The sequence below is a fragment of the Excalfactoria chinensis genome, chromosome 1 (assembly GCF_039878825.1).
Source record: "Excalfactoria chinensis isolate bCotChi1 chromosome 1, bCotChi1.hap2, whole genome shotgun sequence".
Lineage (NCBI taxonomy): Eukaryota > Metazoa > Chordata > Aves > Galliformes > Phasianidae > Excalfactoria > Excalfactoria chinensis.
This window is the reverse complement of record NC_092825.1, coordinates 70,306,189-70,326,606: the sequence shown is the minus strand read 5'-3', so window position 1 is coordinate 70,326,606 and position 20,418 is coordinate 70,306,189. Positions and strand designations below refer to the sequence as shown.

At 42.6% G+C, this 20,418-nt stretch overlaps 1 protein-coding gene and 1 long non-coding RNA gene across 7 annotated transcripts in view; one reads left to right on the top strand and one right to left on the bottom strand.

Moving 5' to 3' along the window:
- Positions 1 to 4,356: 4,356 nt before the first annotated feature.
- On the bottom strand, positions 4,357 to 6,753 carry LOC140247128 (uncharacterized). Of its 3 annotated transcripts, none has more exons than XR_011902604.1 (3): positions 6,725 to 6,753; positions 5,915 to 6,147; positions 4,357 to 4,751 (listed from the first exon to the last, which is right to left on the bottom strand). It is a non-coding gene; the product is annotated as an uncharacterized lncRNA (long non-coding RNA). The 3 variants fall into 3 exon arrangements; XR_011902602.1 differs by having other exon boundaries at positions 4,357 to 4,669; XR_011902603.1 differs by having other exon boundaries at positions 4,357 to 4,669; positions 6,690 to 6,751.
- A 12,965-nt stretch (positions 6,754 to 19,718) lies between these two features.
- The window catches only part of CCND2 (cyclin D2), a 35,160-nt gene continuing 34,460 nt past the window's right edge, over positions 19,719 to 20,418 (top strand). For 3 of the 4 annotated variants that reach the window (XR_011904817.1, XR_011904818.1, XM_072345228.1), the window contains exon 1: positions 19,806 to 19,946. The gene's annotated coding sequence lies outside the window, so the exon portion shown is untranslated. Of the gene's footprint in view, positions 19,947 to 20,418 lie in introns of all 4 variants that reach the window. The other variant, XM_072345209.1, reaches the window with a different exon arrangement.

The window sequence follows — 20,418 nt, the reverse complement described above, 5'->3', positions numbered from 1 at the left end:
ACCATGGTTAGATTTGTTGTTGGGGAGGCAACTGATAGGTGGGCTAGTCTTCTGAGTGAACAGAGACACTCTGCCCTTCCTGTGCAAACTACCCACCACACATTTTTTGACACACTATGCTGTGTTTGCCCATCATGTTTGTACCACTCCTGGGTTGCTGCACTCCCTAGTGGACGGTTTTATACACAGCCTCTGCTCCTGGCTCCACCCCCACAACATTAGAGCACTACTGACACACAGAAGACAATGGCACCGGGCTGCTGCTGACAGGGCAACCCCTCAATCAGCTGAGGCAATTCCCTGCTTCAGCATAGATTGTCTGCTCCAGAGCCGAACATCTCACCAAAAGGTTACTCTGCTCTTGAGCAGTTGCATTCCAAGCTTATTCAGCTTGGAGACAAGAAGGCTCTTGGGAGACCTCATAGCAGCCTTTCAGTACTTTACGCCAGTAAATGGAGCTTATAAGCAAGAGGGAAAACAACTTTTTACACAGGTAGAAGGCAACAGAACAAGGGGTGAATGTTTTTTATCTGCCAGTGTCAGTTGTGAGGAGGAATTTTTTCTCTGAAAGGGTGCTAAGGCTCTGGAACTGGCTGCCCAGAGGAGTTCCGGATACACATTCCTAGAGGTGTTCAAGGCCAGGTTAGATGGGGCCCCAGGCTTGGGCTTGTAACTAGACAAGACATCCAGACTAGACACTGTAGACTAGACATCTAATCAAAGCCATGATTCTATGATTCTGTGATGTGTGAAGAACATATGTTGGTGTGGTGTCACAGGTCTTCATGGCAACAGCAGCTCTAAACCTAGCCCTTGAAAAATATTCTTGGGTATAAAACACCAGAACAGGCTTCACTCCATTTGTATTTTTAATACTCTTGTGTTTTGTTGCCTTCAGCAACTACAGCATGTTAGAAAGACAATTAACCCAGTCTTTGGCTTTGAGAAAGAAAGGCACCTAATATATGTACAGTCATACAGAAACAGACTCAAGCTCTGTGGCCTGATTTGCGCTACCTCCTTGCCAGCTCTTGAACTGCATGCTCTAATGCAAATAAATACTCTAGGGTATATAAATAGTGAATTGGTCAGAAGTTTCAAGATTTTTCTGCAAGGGTTGTTTTACCTGGGCTGGCACAAGCAAAGCAGTAGGCCACAAGAAAAGCACTTGCTTTTCTTGCTGTAGCCAGAGGTTGAGGCAGAAGTCCTCCAACACTCCAGGCTTCCCTAGCACAAGACATACATAGGAGATCAGGGTCATCACAGATAATCCTTTTGACTGAGGCCATGCCAGGTTTGTTAAATGATGTAATTTCACACCCACATACAAAGGTGCTTTAAAAAAAAAAAAAAAAAAAAAAAAAAAAAAGAGTCCCTATGTAATTCTGTCTCAGGAAAACTGGCAGAAGTGCTTAACCCCAGAGGTAGGAGAAGCCCTTAGCCACATCCAACTTTCCTGCCAAGGCCTTCTGAATTTTGGAATCTTGACCATTTAGGGATCTTTCCATGCTTTTGTTCTTGTCATACTATTACAGCAGTAGTATCATCTACATTACAGTAATGCTTAAAGACCTCATTTGAGACAAGTCTCATAGCATTATACACAAGACACTATTCTGAGTGGCCTTTCTCAAGTACATAATTATCTAAAGGGACATAGCAGATGAAAGCAGGTAGAAGAAAACACTAGCAAATCCACTTTATATGTGAGAAAACAATAGACTTTCACACCAAGGCCACTCTACACCACTGACAGCACTGTGGTAAATGAGGATTTCAGAGTAGTTTACTGAAGTAAACAAAGAGTAAATAAGAATTATGCCCTGAGATAAACTGAAAAAATTTTCAAACAAGAATTGTGTTGCAGAGCCAGGACTTCAAGCATTCAAGTTGTGTTTCTGAAAGGTACACTATCTCTGCCTTCTGATAGTAACAGTAATTTTTAGTCTTTTTCCAGCTTTGGGTTTCACAGAAGAGCTGTGAACATCATCCGCAGATACAGGTGAATGCAGAGCAGATATTAGCCTGCACTTGCTCTTTAGAGTTAGCCCACTGATGCCCCAGGTATCTGTTGGTAGAGTATACTGGAAAACATTATTATATGCTTTCATCTTTTCTTCAGCATGCAAAGGAAGCACACCTATCTGCTTTGCCTGGGCCCTCCATCTCCCCACAGCTCAGGAGCCTGCATGCTTCCAGCTCTGGCACAGCATAAGACTGCTCTTGTATAACACCCAGGCACCTCACTCAATTTGGCCAACTCTTTCTGTTTCAGCAAAGTAAACATTTCATCTCTGGGAGCAGTGAAACCTCACTCCCATTTGGTGGGGGAATTTAGGAGCACATTTTAAGCTCTCAGATGCCTCACCTCTGGGCACAAGTTAGTAGCCAAGCACATTTAGGATTACTATTAGAGAAACAACCAGACAATAGTGGGAAAACAAGCAAACTGAAGACTCTGAAAGTGTTTTAAATGCATTAGGCTAGGTGGGAAACATGTATATTAGGTCTATATCTGAGTAGTGCAGTCAGATTAGATACCTCAACTTACAAAAACTAAAATAAAATAAAATAAAAAAGAACAAAAACTTCAAAAATGATGGAAAAGACTAGTATAAATTTTACATACTCATTTCCTAAAGAAAAGTGTGAACATTTGTGATTATTTTTAAATAAAAGAGGCAACTGAAAAAGTGAGGGAGAAGTATAGCTATGTGTATAACAGTAGTACATATTTCCATGTAAAAGGTCATATGTACACTATTTAACTGAAGGTCTGCTGGTGTAATCATTACATGAGCTTATACTACAGGGTATTCGTGACATAGTAATGATACAAGGTATCAGCCTAGATGTTTTTTGGATGGAGCTCATAAACAAAACAGTACAAAGTAGTGGAACACCTTCCTAGGGGATGAAAGGAAAAAACAACAACAACAAAAACTAAACTAAACAAAAACCACCAAGCTGCTGCCATTTACCAGTTCAGTCTCAACCCTACTGAGATGATAATATACGTGCAGAAAGCCAGGGTAAAAGCTCTGTACTTGGCACTAACTCATCTCCCAGAGTATTCAGCAACAGAGGCACAATGTTATGTTCACACATACACCCATTTAATCGAACACTACTAGATAAAAAAATAAATAAATAAAACAAAGTAATGACTGAGATTTAACCCAAAGTTTAAAGTGGGCATATTCAACGTACAGCCCCATGCTGCCCTGGACAGATAGTAATGCAGCCTCACAGGATCACAAAATTTTAATATCACAATGTATTTGATTTGATTTTTTTTTGGAAGAATGGATGCTGATTACAGGATGCTCACTTACTTTTCTGAAGGAAGGTAGCTAAGTCAAGGTAAAATGATGAAAAGATTTTATGATCTGTGAAATGACATCAAGTCACAGAATCAAAAGGAAAATTTGTGCCAGAACTTGAAGATGAAAACTGGCTCACAGGTGTAGCATTTTTAGTGGACTTGTTTAACTCATTCAAATGAGCATTCATGTGTCTTCAAGGTGAATGCTATGTTTCAAACCATAACAGTATTTGAAAAGAAGTTTAAATTATGGGAAGCTCAAGTCATGGCAAACAATTCCACACAGTTTGATACACTGACTAAACACAGTCCTGTGAATGGCAAAGAAAACCACAACAACAACAAAAAAAGCAACTTCCCCTTCCATTTTGATGAACCAATTTGAGAATGTTTCAAAATTTCTAAAAAAAAATAGTTTTTGTACATTTGCAACTATTTTGCATCGACACAAATACAATTACCTGTGGATTGTCAAACTGTACATATTAAGCTGCAGCCAGCCAAACTGCTTTTGAAGGCATTGGGGTCCATCGGTAACAGTCTATTTTTATTTTTTTTCTTTCCCTTTCTTTTAAAAGCACCACCACCTCCTGAAAGTACAAGGACAGGTAATTCCAAAGTGTCAGAAGCCAAGCAAATGGGGAAGGAGTCTAGTCTGGCTGAACAGGGATCACTGAGAGCTTCCATGGAAAAAATAAAGTGCTGGTGGTTAGGGCAGGTAACATGGGAAGGCTAAAGGGATAGTCTTGGCCTTTGTAGGGAGGAAAGTCATGTGGCCAAAGCACAGCTAGGGCTCCATTTCAGAGCAAGTTCTCTTTAAGAAGTTTTCATAAAGAACCCGGATGTAGGACTAAAAGGTGTGCTGACTATTAAATTGGTGGGAGCTGTTGACTCCACTGAGGATGGAGAGACCTTGCAGAGAGTTCTAGTCAAATTAAAGAACTGGTCAGTCACCAATTGGATGAAGTGCTGGATTCTGCACCTAGGAAGGGTCAACCCTGGTCATGCATACAGGCTAGGGAATGAGATGCTGGACAACAGCACTGATGAAAAGTATATGGGAGTCTTGATCAACAAAATTGGAACATGAGTGAAGAGTATGCTCAAGAAAGCCAACCATATCTTGGGGTGCATCAAACACAGCACTGCTAGCTGGTCAAGGGAAGTGATCATCCTATTCAACACTTCACTGCTGTGATATCACATTGAGTACTATATGGCCCCCCAAACTGCATAGTACAAAAAGGATATAAAAACTATTGGAGAGCATCCAAAGTGAGCCACAAAGACAGTGAAGTACCCGGAGAAGATGCATGAGGAGTGGCAGAAGTCCCTTTGTTCAGCCTAAAGAAGAGTGAGAAGAGACCTCATCACAGCCTCCAGCTTCCTCATGAGAACAAGCAGAGGGGCAGGCAATAATTTTTTCCTGTGGTGGACAGCAACAGAACTCAATGGAACAGTATGAAGCTGTAACAGGGGAGGATCAGAGCTCACAAGAAACTGCAGCCACTTCCACCAAACCAGACATTGATGTATTAATTTCACAAAAACAACATCAAACATCCCACTAGTTTCATGGTTTTGTTGCCCTTTAAAAAAATGTTTTAGTTTAAAAAAAAAAAAAAATACAATAACTTTTGTTATTTGTGTATATTAACTATATTTTATACGTGACCCAAGACAATTCCTTTTTTTCCTCAGGGTGGCCCAGCCAAGCCAGAAGACACCCTTGGTTTAAAGTTTGAACAATCCTCCCTACATTTGGAATAAACATGCTAATTTTCTTTCAAGGTCTGGAGTTGCCTTTTCAAACACATCATTTCATAGATAAGTAGAACTGCATGCTGGAAAATCCAATCATCCAGAATCTGAGATCAGCAGAAATAGAAAATTTCACAATCAGAAAAATATCTTTGTTGTCCTCCTTGCCTGCAGAGATATTCACTGAATACAATATTAAGAGTCTAGTAGCTTCTATGCAGCATTTTAATTTTTGTCACTCTATATGAAAAGAGCTTCAGCATCCCTTGATTGATGTGCTTTGACGTAGTGTGGTGAACTTTTTCTTGTGTTTCACTTTAATTTACTTTGGCATTCAGTAGCATCTTCCAGTGGTGAAAGGGTGCTGCTTCCAGGCTCTCCTGCCAAATGAGGTGCTCACAGAGAAGACTGTACTCTACATCATGGACATTTTCACTGGGCTAGATAGCCACTGAAGTTCAATCTCTTTTCTCCTACAGTTTCTTCTTTTCCTCACCACTTGCAGGCCAGCAGATTTTACAGATTGGTGGACTCTTTTGATTCAAACTCTTCCCTCGTGTCTACAGTAGCTCTTTTCCTAGACAGCCATATTAAATTAAGGGCTATTCATAGCCTCACACTCTCATTTTCAAATACTTTTTGAAATCATAGCTGAGGAAACAAAAGTTTTTCAAGATGGTCTTAGGCATAAGAACTTAAACAACATACTGCTAGCCTACCCACCTCTGATCACTGGGTCATTTCCAACAATGATTAAGTGACAAAAACATTTGAAAGCAACAAGCAATTCTGTTTGCATTCTATTTGACCACTCAGTTTGATGCTTACCCTGTTGAAAGTGCCCCTTGAAAAATGGAGCAAGGATGACAGTCTGCAAACACACTCTGCATCTATGGTTACTTGGCCAGGTAGTCTTTCATCGAGTGATGGCATCACCCCTCTGGTTGGTTCTTCTTCCCATGAGGACTTCCAGCCCTCTGCTATTCAGGATGACTGTAAGACTCTCTCATCCAACATGTGGGATTACTATCAAAAAATGCATTGTGGAAACAACTGGTGGACTGAAAGGGAAGGAAAAGGCATATCATTAGATAGAAACAGGCAGCAAGAGATCTAAAGTCTGGGTTTTGTCAAGTATATTCGATTAATTTTTGGATGGATTATACAATTAGTGGGTAGAAGGGAATATGAAATATATGTGTTTAGATTTCAGTAAACTATTTGATCGTGTGTTCCATGAAACCATTAGTGGATAAATTAGTTCAGATTGGCTTGGAAGAAGAATTACTAACACATGGGCTACAAACTAGATAGAAGATTGAAGGAAAGAGTAACGATAAACAGCAATTAAACTGGAAGTAGTGAGAATTTTATTTTCTTTCCCTAAGTGTTAATACCAGCATTATTAATTCACAGGCATTATGCAATCAAGGATGAAAATCATAGGTGATAGTAAATTGATTTAATCTATGATTCCAGAGCCTGGAACCATAGATTATGGGAGCATTTTAACATTCACAACTGTATAGTTGGAGCAATATAAGGGTATAGTTGTAATTATAGAGTAAATAGATAGCCAGAGAGTATCTAAGGAAAGACTGACCAATGCTGAGGCATTCAGTCAAGACAGATGCTCACCAATGTTGAGGCTCCCCACAAAGGAGCAATCACCAGGAAGAGAAGCTGCCTTAGTGGTGGTCAGCCCTTAAATGGGATCTAGGAGAGGTGGAGCCAAGCTCCATCCCTTCTGGGAGCACAGTTGTATTACTTTCAGCTGTGCTTCCATAGTTGACTTGTTGTTTGCCTCAGATGGTTAATCAGAGGTTCAGGCTGTGATCAACAGTTTCCCTTACAACAACAAACAAAAATGATAAGCCTGGATGTAAGGCTTCAGTGTTCAAGTGCAAGAGAAATATGATGTTCCATTGTTTTTGAGCTTATGCATTTTGAGTGACCTCTGCATACAGTATGCTAAGATTTTATGCTGGCAGCAATAGCAACTGTTACCCCAGGATGCCATTTAACAACTTACTACATGACTATCATAGCAAAACACTATCTACTATTAGCTACTGAGTGTCTTGGAGGCGTTGTTGCATAAGATGGAAGGAAATAAATAAAAGAAACACCACTATTGCACTATTTACACTATAATCCATTCACACCATTTTGACTTTCCAGAATTCTGATATATGATTTTTGAAGACCGTAAGTAGTTAGGACACTGGCTGCGTCAAAAAGAAAGTGTCTTCAGGAACAGAGACTGTTTCTATTACTAATGTTTTAGCAGCAGCCAGAAAAAAAATGACAATTTTCTGACTCCCTCTCAAGATTTTTTTTAAGTTGCTTATCTCCCAACCAAACAATAACCAAAATCTACCTTGCTAAGCTCCCCAAATATGCAAGTAGGTCTGGGTGAAAGACATGAAGCTAATCAGCTTGGATCACACCACTACTCAGAAGCCTCCATCATTAAGAAGACAAGCAGGAAATTCTTTGACAGCTCCTTGGAAGCAATTTTGTCTGCTACACCAAACAATTTTGAGTTGATAGCAACACTAACTACCTCCAGTAAACTGCCGGGTAGAAAGTTTATGCACATTAAGCACTATCACAAACTATTTCTCTCTTGGCCACCAACAGGTGGTAACAGAGAACTTCCCCCCAAAGCCCCTACCAGCCCATCAATGTCTCCCAGCCCCCCTTACAGATAGATCTCCTCAGTTACTCCAAACACTGACAAGTGCATATCAGCTGCTGTCAGGCTCACAACCCCTGCTACAGTTTTACTAGATCAAAGCCTTGAGAAATCAAGAGAAAGCGTTGTCAAAATCAAACACCTCAGAAGATGCTAATGCTGAGAAGATGGTATAGGTCTCAGCCTACCAGCAGGAAGAACTTCAGCATTAATAAGCATTAAAGGCAGCACTAGGACACCTGATTTTGTGCAACACCTTGCATTAAGTTTAAATTCTAAACTATTCTTCTAGTTTTCTTCCCTTTATTACTGCCTATCAAAGATGAAGCATTGGAAAGTTATGGAGAGGATGACTAAATGGGATGACTATCAGAGAAAGTCATGCTTTCGTAGGCATAGTAGAGGTCTATAGATGCTAGCATTTCCATGGGAGTTTGCAAGAATACTGAGTCACCAGCTGATGGACAGCATGCTTCTATGAAAAACATGGGGCTTTTTTTCTTCCTTTTGTCAACCACAGTTCAAAGGAAAATGTGGGTCACCACACAGGGCTTTACATAGCACAGAAAACTCTGTCATTTCTAGTCATGTTGACATTATCTGAACATAAGCAGCCTGTTGACCAATAGAGCATTTAAAATCTTTATGATTGCTTGTTCTGTGAAGTTACAACTGCTTCTGTAAAGTTCTTTGTAATACCAGGGAAAGTATAGTCATATACTAGAAACATACAAGAAAAATAGTCACATACAAGAAAAAACTGATTCACCTAGCTGATCATGAGGATTTCTGCCTGTAGAGCGAGCACTCCTTCTCAGGAAAGAACCTTCATCCAGAAGACATTCTCCTTTCAGAGACTAACCCTAAAATGAGCCTGGGGATGGGAGGAGAGGGTGGACACTGAGTCCAGCCCTTCTGGTCACGTAGGAAGCACAGGTAAATTGTTTGCACCTGTGTTTCCCGGGTCAGTCATAACCATTCCCTGCATGCTCAATCACCCATAGAGGCTGTGACCTAAAAGTTCCCCTACAATGATGAAGACCCAACTCCTAAGATCAGTAGGGTAGTAAAATACCCTCTTTCAGGAGCTAACTGTTCTGGCAAAGTCCTTGATCTGTCTTTCTCCTCCATAATATCCTCTTCCTATGTATTTGCTTTGGGTTTTTTTTTTTCCTGAAGGTTTTTCTTAGGAGTCCTGAAAAAACTTTTGAGCTATGGTGGGGTCACTGGGAACAAATGGGTTGTGAACTGTTTCAAGTTCATCACTTCTGTTCAATGACTTGTGATTTCCTTGGTGATGCCATCTATCCCTCCCAATCCTGTGCTATTTTAGAGCAATTTTCCTGCCTGCTTATGAAGTACCATCCCTCTTAATAAGTGTAAACAGTGAGACTTCTTCAGTGCAAAATGTTTTCATGACAGCCACTTAGTAAGCACTCTCCTCAACATTCTTTGTTTTCCTTAAGTCTTTAGATAAGAGCATTTTATGATGTTTGGGTGGTCTCTGACACGGTGTTCCTTCATCTAATCTCCTTAGCTCACTCAGATTACTGCCAGATTTCTTAATTCTCCCTCATGCCTACTGAGCTGATGCAGTATCTCTGGGCTAGTACCATGCTGCAGCCTGTCAAAATGTGATGGAAGATGGCCCTGAGTCCTTCCTCGACTTAAACTGCAGCTGTCATTTTCCATCAGTGCCTACTGGTGTAGCTTAGCTCCTGTTGGCACAGTACCCTGTACACAGTTTAAACTGCGTTTTTTGCTGTAGGTCTCCACTTTCCACAGAACTTACACTTTTAACTCAACTCATCCCCCCCATTTCCCTACCCTCTTCCCCCCCCACCCCAGCTTTTGCTCCTTTACCTTTACTCCTGTGAATCTGTTCTCTCTTTACTTAAGGTTCCAGGAAATCATCTATACTCACAGACATTGCCATACACATCGCTTTCACAAAAGCCTCCTATATTAAGCCTTCATTATTAGGAAGAGAAAAAGAAAGATTCAGAAGAATTTATTCCTAAGCTATCAGTGTCAGATGACAATTTGCAATAAGATACAGCTAGCAGCAATTTCTTCCCAGCATTAGATTCCTCTCTTAGGATGACACTTCACCAACACCAGCTTGGGAGTACTGTGCCAAGTAGGGTTGGTAACCACATCCCAGGCTCCCATTAGGGTACTGGACACACATGTGGCATTATAATGAGACGCAGCAGGTGGATCTAAACTGGGGCAGGGGGCCCAGAGAAGAAATTAGATGGTACCATTCAGCATGCTGAGCAGAAATCACAGGACACCAGATACATTGCCACTGACAAGTTTCTGTAGGAGTGGAGGATGAAAAGAACAGCATGGGAAGGTCTGATGAGTGATGAAGCTCTGCTGTGCTTTATTAGGAGCATTTTCCCTGTATAAGAATCAGTGGAAAAGAAAGTGTCCACAGTGGACTTGCCATGTCCCCTACTCCATCAACACCTTTACCCTTCTTTTCCTCACCCCTTTCATTCACGTGTCTTCATCTTACTGATAAAATGAAAACAGTAAAAATACTCTTCCAGAGCAGAAGCTGTCTCTCTGGCTTTGTATTTGTCTGTGTAAGAGCTACCTTAGTCACAATATTGCATTTCTTTTTCAGTATACTGCAAGATAAATGTTTCTCAAGTCTAACTCTTCTCCACAAGGCCATAATGCACATAGATCTATATAAACAGAATGACATGCCTTGGCAGGCTGACATCCGCCCAAGGCTGGCTTCACTGTCTAAAGCTGTTAAAATCATGTAACATCTTCCATCTGGCCTTCTGTCTGCTGTAAGCACTTCACACAACAGGTAAATGCAATGGAAAACATATTTCTCCTTGTGCCTCTCCATCAGAAGATAGAGTGCAGGTCTTCCCTAACAGAAAATAGAGCATAACCTACGTCTTCTTGCTGGCACATGGACATGAGTACCCATGCATCTGACTCACAGAACTGCTGTACAAACACAAATCCAGGCAACAGTCTTTTCCCCAGCAACCTTGAAATATCACAGACAAGAGGCAGACAAAGCAAAGCAGGACAACAGTGGAACATAGTCAAGCCAGTTCAAACCAAAGACATTACTAACCTGGTATGCTGTCTACAGTCATGATTTACTTTCTTTTTTGTCCCCTTTTTTCTCTCCCAACATCAGGCCTAAGGTGTTTCTCCCTGTTCCCAGTATACCCACCTCAGAGCTCATGTATGCTGTGTCCCAAGCAGCTGTGACACAGGGCTGTTCCCATGAGGCTGAGTAGAGTTGGACATAAACCTGCTACCCTCCCCTGTCCATCTATCTGAATGTTACTCCCCGCATTGTGAGTCCATGCTGCTCTCCCCTTCAAACACAAATGTCTGTGTTTAAGCCCCTTGGCAAATGGGACAAAGGGTGACCAGCTCCGTACATTCTGACCTTCCTCTTTTCTCCTCAGAAAAACATTCTGCAGTTTGTTCAGGGTGGGCTGGCCTGGATATTACATGTGGTGTCCCCTTTCAGGGCACCAGAATCCTTGTGTCCACTTGTACAAGAGTGGATGGCAAATAGGGCCAGTTAAATGGGTTAGTTGCTAATGTTTTGCTCTTTGTATCTCTTTTTACCCATGTGTGTAAATAATGGGGGGGGGGGGGGAGGAGGGAGGAGATGAGAGAAGGAGAGAAGGAGAGGGGGTAAGGAGAAGGAAGGGGGAAGTTAAGGAAAAAGGTGAAGAAAAACAAAACAAACATACAAAAAAGCACAAAAAAAACAAATAACACTGGGGTCCACAGGGGTCCACAGGCAAAAGCCAAAGCCCACTGTATGCAAGGAAACATGAAAGAGATGCAAGAACAAGACATTTTTCTCCACATATTCTCCTGTTACTGCCCTGCTCTGGTCACAGTGACAATCAGTGTACCTGGATGCACTCACTTCCCCATGCCTGCCAAAAAGCTGGCAAACTTTACTGAGTCAAAATTCATAATATGCCTGAAATCAACATATCTAGAGATAGCTATATCTGCTTTCTCTGCATACAAAAGGAAGTTCTGCAGTCAGCACTGTCAGAGTTGGAACCACCTGGGAACTCCCGATCCATTCTTGAGCTCTGACCACAAAAAACAAGGCTCCCAATAGAAGGGAACATTCAAGTTATGTGGCAGATAGAAACACAAGCATTGGGCTGAGAGATACTATTTCTGTCACATGAAAGATTAGTTAATTGTAGAACATCCTCTCTCAAGCCTACAGGGAGAAGCTTAGAGGCTCACAGATAAAACAGACTGAGTTATGTCTTCCTTTGCTTCAAGGGAGTACAAGTACAAGGACTTTTATTGTCTGCAACGCCAGCAACATTGCATTGTTCAAAAGACCTTGTTCACTTATCAACTTTCTTAAAAATCTTTTGTTCACAAGCCTGCTTGTGTGCAAACACAGAAAAAAAAAAATCAACTTTAACTAGCATCAGCCTGCAGTTGTTCAATGACAGGAGTCAAAAGCTATGGATATGAACATGGGAAAACCCAGCCAAAGCAAAAGGAAGACACAGTGAGCAACAGCTGCACGAAAAGAAAATGATGCTTCTGTAGTGTAAGGGGGAAAAAAAGATTCAGTTACATTAAGCATCAGAAAGAAGTTGTCAGCAAACATTAGAATTGTGATTCAGTTCAGAAGAGAAGTTATTCCTCCTTCTAACTTTCTCTGATGCTCTGATTCTCTATCTGATGCTCTTCTGGACATCTGCTCTTCTGAGGCAGATGTTTTTTTTTTTTCAGGTACTGCTCTAACACTGGAAAGGCAGTGCTATTCCAGGTTGTGTCTCGAGACCTAGAGACTGCTTTACATCCTATAGCCTCCACTTCACAATAGTAAAATAGAAATTATGTTTTCCTAACCCATGGGACATTGTGAAGCACCTGTTCCAAAATGATGATTTCTGCCACTGAGTCCTAAAAATAAAAATTTGAATACCCCCACCCAAAGAAAAAAAAAAAAAAAAGGGTGTGTGTGTGGGGGGGGGGGGGATGGTTCCCTAGTTCACTGGGCAGAACTACGTAAAATGATGAGGAGATAACAACATTGCTCAGGAACCTCCTGTTCAAAGTTGCCATATCAAGAGGAGGTGAATAAACAGGTGAGAGTTTCAGCATAAAGAAACAGTAACATAGCAGGTTTTTGCTGGAGGTACAAGTTTGCAGCTTCAGGGGTGAAGAATGAACAGAACTCACGACCAAGAACAGAAGCAAGGGAGGAGAAAGTAGGGATGATCCGGAGATTCTGAGGAAGGGGAACAAAATGAAACTTACACTAGTGATTTTCTTAGTTAATAAGGCAATTTAGTTACATTTACTAGAAAAATCCACATCCTCTGCACCATTTTCTGAACTATGCATGTAGGGTTACGTCAGTGGACAGCAAGGACCTATTAGTTTCTCATCTTTTTTGAATACTCAGGAAACTTCAAGGCAACAGACAAAAGTTGCAGCCAGGCAAGTTCTGGCAGGACACAGGTAAAAGCTTATTCCTCTCTGAAATTGGTGCTCACCAGGCCAGATTGGCTGTGGGATCTTCATCTTCTCAAAACTCGGCTGGATGAAACCCTGAGCAACCTGATGTAGCTTGGAAGATGGCCCTAGATGACTTCCAAAGGCCCCTTCCAGCCTAAGACATAAACAAGCCTACACATAAGTTTGATGTTTCTCTCAGAACTGTGTGTATTTATGTTCAATTAGAGAGCTGAAGTACATCAGGTCATACATAGTGTATAGGTTCCTGAAGACCAATTTCAGAACCAGGGAAAACAACAGTTGAGCCGGGGGGGGGGGGGGGGGGGGGAGGATGGAGGATGGAAAGAAAGAAAAAGAAAAGCTTCCTAGCCAGGAGCAAACCAACATGCTGTAAAAATACTGTTGAAGTGAGCTGTGGAGAGGAGACTCCTTTTGATGGCTATGGGACGAGGCTGCTTGTCAGAAATCACTCACCACTACCTAGCTATTGCCCAAGCATTTTGTCACTGTCTGGAGCTGGAGGTTCTTTGGGAATCCTTCAAGAATAGAAGCAGTGAATTTCACAGAGGCCTGAGTAAGAGGCCTCTTCAGTAAGAGAACAACTTTCATTCAGCTGCCTTCTTGTCTCTGCCTAAGAAACCTTCCCTCCTACATCAACAGGAGTTTTGTCCTGGCTGTAACTGACACAGCAGATGCGACTTTCACCATGTCTATCAAAGCAACCTCATCAGATGAAAGCTGCCCTCAAAGTGGTAGGGGCTTAAACCCAAAAGGATTGCAGGTAGAGCTTGAAAGATGTTCACTGCCTCATTGCGCAAAGACAAGGAGCTGGTCCCTGAGGTCTTTGGTCATTGCTATGCATGTAAATGCCTAGCAAAGCCTCAACCTTGGCAACAGCCCCTCAGCAGTCAGGTTACCAAGGGGTGGTAAGGAGCTCATGGGTGAAGAGGGTTCCACACCATCTACAGATTCTTGCATTTTCAGAAGCCATGAAACTCCTGGCAAGAGACTGAAGGTTCTGGCTGTAACTGGGGTAAGGGATGCAGACTTTTAAAAGGCTTTATATCATTGCTAATATTGAAATACACACACCTTTTCATTTGTAGCACACTGATGCCAAGATACTGCATAACAGGAATAAAATACTGAATTCCAAAAAGAGAAAGTAAGGAAAAAAAGCAAGTAATATAACTGCATTCAGATGGTCATTAGCACCATATGCAACATCATATTTTAGCCTAACATATTCTTAAACTAATTAATGTTCCCAGATGTGGATGTAATTGATGCAGATCAGAGTAGTAGAATATCTAAACTACTTATCTGTGAGAATAACTTATAATGCAGCAGTTTTACAATAGAAATTTAAAAAGTAAAGTTGTTTTCTTCAACAAAGGACATTTATCACTTATTTAAGCTTACATTATCTTCATAACATTCAGTGTTTTATCACATTAAGAAGACTAAAGTCAACAGATCTAGTGAGTATTTCATAGTTCCTGGAATGCAAAGGGGACATCCAAAATAATGGTGAAAATAGCTGTATGGGAAATTGGTAATCACAGCCTGAACCTCTGATTAATTAAGCTGAGGCAAGTGTTGTGTCAGCTGTGGGAGCACAGGTGAGAGTAATTTAGCTGTGCTCCCAGAAGGGGTGGAGCTTGACTCCACCTCCTCTAGACCTCATTTAAGGGCTGACCACCACTAAGGCAGCATCTCTTGGAGATCACTCCTTGGTGGAGATTGCCTCAGCAGTTCCCAGCAGACTGAAGGCTTCCATTTGGGTGAGTTTTTCCTGTAAATAACCTTTTGAGCATTTACAACTACCATCTTTTCATTATTGTCACCGTATACTACTATTTCCTTACAGACCATTTCTGGGTGTTTTTACAGAGGAAATAAGCCAAGTTTTGAGGGAAAACCTAGCTTCCTTTCCACTTTAAATAAATAATCAACCTGCTTTCACAACTTGGAAAATCTCTATATTTCTGAACAAAAATAAGAAGCCCTACTTAACCCACTCTCTGTGAACACAATTATTCATGTAGCTTCCAAAATGGAATTTCATACTGATGTAGCACTCCATAAAATATTTTTCTCTTCACCAGAAAATAAATACCTTGTTCATTTCAGCAAACTATTCAGTGTGCATCAGCATAGTTTTCTTAGAGATGAAAAAATCATTACACTTGCCTTTAAGATACGGCTTCTTGTGGTGATAAATTTTCAGGATTATCTAGCTGCTCACAGGAACTTTAAGACAACCAAGGCTTGAAGTACCCTTCCCAATGCCACACAAAAGACAAAATTTGCTCTAAAGGTCTTCCTCTCTTCTTCTCGGCTTGTAAAGACCTGGGTGCACTACATACATATATTAAGTATACAGTATTTGCTTCAGTGTAGACAGGGGGAAAAAATAGAAGAGAATTGAAACAATATTTGTTTTGATTGGAAAAAAAAAGTGTGTTAGATAAAGAATGAGATACTCCAGAGAAAAGTCATATAATTACTTTTGAAGGAAATTGAGACAACAAGATGCTTCAAAATTAGGGATCAGCTGAAGGCTTGGGGACAGAGAGTCTTTTATTAAGTTCTCCTTACAATCTGAAAAGAAAATAAGACCATGCATTTAATGTTGAAGCCATCTTTGAACTATGAACTGATAAAAACAACCCAGAGGCATGGGGATCACACAATGGGATGCAAAAGGTTAATAACGGCAAAGTAAATTTTAAGCAGGAAAATGCAAACATTCAAAGGCAGAGCAAGAAAAAAAATAAGAAATGTTATGTTGTATTGAGTACCTCCATACTGTTGTTAATGATAAAAGAGATACCAATTGTCCATACCTGTAATTCATCAGAACTATTCTTGATCTTTGAAGTCTCTCTTACAAATCAAACCTTTCCCCACAATACATAACAAAAACAATAGAGTTTATGTAAGTTTCTGCATACTAGGGGCACAATCCAGTAAAAATGTCAAGTGCTCTGCATTTCAATTGATTTCCTGGCATGTAGGAAGAACATGTTATATGTTCCTGCTCCCTGTAAAAGAATGGCAGCCTTATAACTGAGTTCATCATAAAGCAGGTCAAGTCTGCAGCATTCACTGGGAAGTGCACAGTGTTCCTGCAAGATAAGGCTGTGGCACCAGGAGATTTAAGGGGTACAAAAATTTCCCATTATCCCACATAGTGAGAAAAATCATAATTCTAGATCACTAGTTGAAGCAGAAATTTTCCTTTCTCCATAAAAAAAACCTGAAAGATTCTGCCAGAGTTATGTGTGTACCTGTGTTATCAGAGATTATAGGTTCTACACAGATTCAATAATTAAATGACCAGAATACATCACAGGGATTACATATCTGACCTTTTCTCTAACAGTGGACATAGAACATCATGTAGTAAAGCCTGCTTCCACTCTGGTAGCTATTTATTGTAGAATACACTTTCTGGGCTTTAACCCCCCCTTAACTTTAAAGACACAACTCTAAATTAAAAACAGAGGAATGAATTAAACTTGCCGAGTTCATTCTCTAGTTAGCCTAAACATGCCACCATATCCTCTACTTTCCTAAATTCTTCTACTTTTCTCTCAGTTTGCCTAGATCATGTTTATGTCAAACCTGGGAACGTCCTTGTGATATTTAAGACTGAAACATGATTTCCAGTTATGTGATCATTCTTGGAGGTTTGTTTTCTTGCTGTTGTTGTTTTTTGAGTCCTTTCCAATCTCAGCTATTAAAGACGTTCATACATGGAGTTGAGCACTGCTTGTATTCTTCACTGCACAAATGCATGTTATAATTACCACTCCATAAAAATTAAAGTTAAGGAATAAGAAAGGATGACGAAGAAACTGCATAAAAGAGAAAGGAGTAAAGAATTAAAAATATGTTAATCATCACTCAGAACATATTAAAGCTGTAATTGTTGTGTCTGCATAAAACGACCCTCTAAAACCAAGTATTATTACAGGACGTATTTCACCTGCTCAGTGATTATGTTGTTTGAAGGGGCAGTTAATGATAAAGCTCCAACTAGACAGATCTGTAGTGCTGAAAATTGCACTTACAGTTGGAAAGAACTCCTTGAAATCACATAGTCAATGTGCAGCAGTTCCTGTGGGATAAAAATCCCTTTCCGACCTTTAATCTGAAACCAAAGGGAAGAGTGAATGATCTCACTTTGTTCCCACTGAACGCACAACATGAATTTTACAACTAAACAGATAATAATTGGAATAATTTTCTTTCAAACCTAATGCACATTTTATTATATATGGTGTTTGCTTTTGGGGCTTTCCTCAGCATGGAACATGGAAATACATTCATCTGTTTCTGTTTTTGGTTGTGGGTTGTTTTTTTTGCCTTCCAGTCGGGTTTCACTTTCAGATTCTCATGTTTCATCATGTTTCACACTCTGGTCTTCAGGTTTCAAGCAATGCAAGGAAATACTTCTTTCCAATAAACAAATAAAAACCTTGTGTCCACCCAGTGTGCGCACACACCACTCCTACTGATCTGCGGTTCAAGAACAAAACCTGGTACAATACCATCCTCTGAAGCATTTTCAAGAAAGTTTTTTGGGGGGTTTTCCAAAGAAAATAAATAAGTGGGAGTAATGATGAATTAAGAGTGTACCAACAGTAATGATAACAGTGAAAGAGTCATGGTGTTTTGCAGCATTCTCGGAGTGACACCGATAAAACTCAGTCATGTCTTACTGACTATATGAGAACTGATCGGGAATCGGGTAATCGGTAGCCATAACACCGAGCTAATGACCTGAAGCGACGAGCTGGGCTCTATTCAGCCCGTCCCGCGGACCTGACACACTGCTGTACCGCACCGAGGACACGCCGGCGCGGATCAGTTCAGTGACTAATGCCTTTAAATGGCCAGAGTAGCTCGGCAAAAGGAGAAAAGTTTGTGTGTGTGTGTGTGTGTTTTTTGTTTTTTTTTTTTTTTTTTTTTCCTGGAGGGCGAGCGCTATTTAACATATGGCACTCGCTAATCTCGCCATGTTAAAACATCTGTTGTCTCCAAACCCACCCGGCAGCAGCGCACGTGAACACGGGGACAAGGCGAAGCGGCTGCGTCGCGCCTACCGCGGCTGGCGGCGCCTCTTGGGCACCGCCCCTCCCCACCGGGGCTCCTCGCCACCGCCCCGGCTTCCTGCAGTGCGGTCTTATTTCGGCGGACCAGTGTTTTCCGTTTGCGAACGGTTATACTGACCTTAAAAGCCGTGGCAACGGGGATGTTTTTTGTTTGGGTTTGTTTGTTTGTTTGTTTGTTTTTTAACTCGACGTGTTTGCAAATCAGCGGCACCTCCACGCGTGGGGCTGAAATGCTTCCGTGGATTGACTTAGCGCTTTTTATTTCTTTGAATTGGACCCTTACCCAACCAAAACGGCGGGAAGGCAGGACCCTCTGGCGGGTCCTGACGAACTCCCTATAGTGAGGCGCGTGGCTCCCAAGGTTCCCCAGGTCCCGTCCGTACCTCAGGCATCGCTATACTTCGGAAAGTCGGTGCCGAACAATTAGGACACCCATCATCCTACCCCTCCTGCATAAATCACACCCGCTGCACCGTCGGACTACAGAATCAGACAGGAACGTTTATGAATTTAAGTTTGGAGAAGGAAAACTTAGGCTGACACAACACACTCCCACTTTACAGGAGTAGCCAGGAAGGGGAAATGAATGGTAGAAGTTAAACAGCCTATCACTGCGGAGCAAAGCGCGTCGCGGCAGAAGCCGGCTGGCCACTCCCGACGTACAGCAGGACCCCTCGCCGTCGCACAATGCAACCTCGGTCAGGCGAATCCGTGCCCTAGCGCGCTGTGAGCGCTCGTCTTAGAGGATAAAAGGGCCGCGCACGGTGTCAGTAGCCGCCGTGTTCCTCCTGTGTTTTAAAGCCACTCTCTCTTCACAGACGGGACGAGGAGAAGGGGACATGCAAATTATTTCGTGGGGAAAATGCCGGCAGCAGCGGGCGGAGGGCTCAGGTGCCTACCATTAATTGAAAGGTCGCGGGGAAGAAAACCCGCTTGTTTTATGGGAGCGAAAGAGAAAGCCGTCTGTGGAGCCATCCCTGCCGGTGTTGCAGAGGAGCCTCGGTGGTTGCACCCCGAAGAAATGCAACCCGGGGTGCCATCCCTCCCACTCTTCCTCCTGTTGCACTGCGGAGGAGTGAGGGCCCGAATGGCCCCCCTTGCCCGCTTGCAGCTTCAGGGCTGCCGGCACGGCCAGGTAAAGAGCTGCACCTCGCCCCCCAGCCCACTCGCGCTGCTTTCCATATCGGGCAGCACGCGTCCTTAAGATCCAATCTGCCCGGTAACAATGAGCGCGCAGCAGCGAGAGTCCCAGAGCCATTGGCTATGCAAATAGAGGGAGGGGAAGCGGCGCTCTAAACTCCGCACTCGCACTTTTAAGGAGGTATTTCCCCACCAGCAGCCAACGTCGGGGATTGGGGGCGGCTGCCGGCAGCGTGCTATCCGCACGCACCTCGGAGCCGCCTCCGCGCCCCAGGAGCTCGGCTCCAGCAGTGGGCGGCTCCTTCTCCTTCGGGAGCCTCAGCCTCGCAGCGGGCTGCAGCGCAGGCTTCACAAAGTTGATACATTTTCCAGGCGGCTGCTTTGCGCCGGCCGAGAGGTAGGCGAGGCAGCGATGTGCGGGGCTGGGGCAGGTGGTTTGTGCAGAAAGCGGACATGAAGCGTGAGCGGTCGACCGGCTCCCTGCTGCGGGCGAGCGCGGCGGGCTGCACTCGGCTGCAGCGGCGAGTATGGCTGGCATGAGGAGGGGCGAAATCGCACGGTGCGGGACTGTCCCTGCCCCCACCCGGACCCCCCTTCTCCACCCGCGACGTTTCCTAAAAGTTGTATGGCTGTGACTACGCGCTGCTAAAACAGCTCGCCCGCTAGAAATGGAGCGGAAAAAGTAACGTGTGATTATCGCTGCATTTCACCCTGAAAACGCCGCCGAACGCTCACCCTTCAAGGAGCTCTTCCGCGTTTGCTGTTAGGCGGTGGTTAACAGGTTCTGCCCCCACGGCTATGTAGTCAGGGTGTATAGGGGGGAGGAGTGGGTCAGGCGCCTGGCGGGCCGGGACGCGCATCTGGCGCTG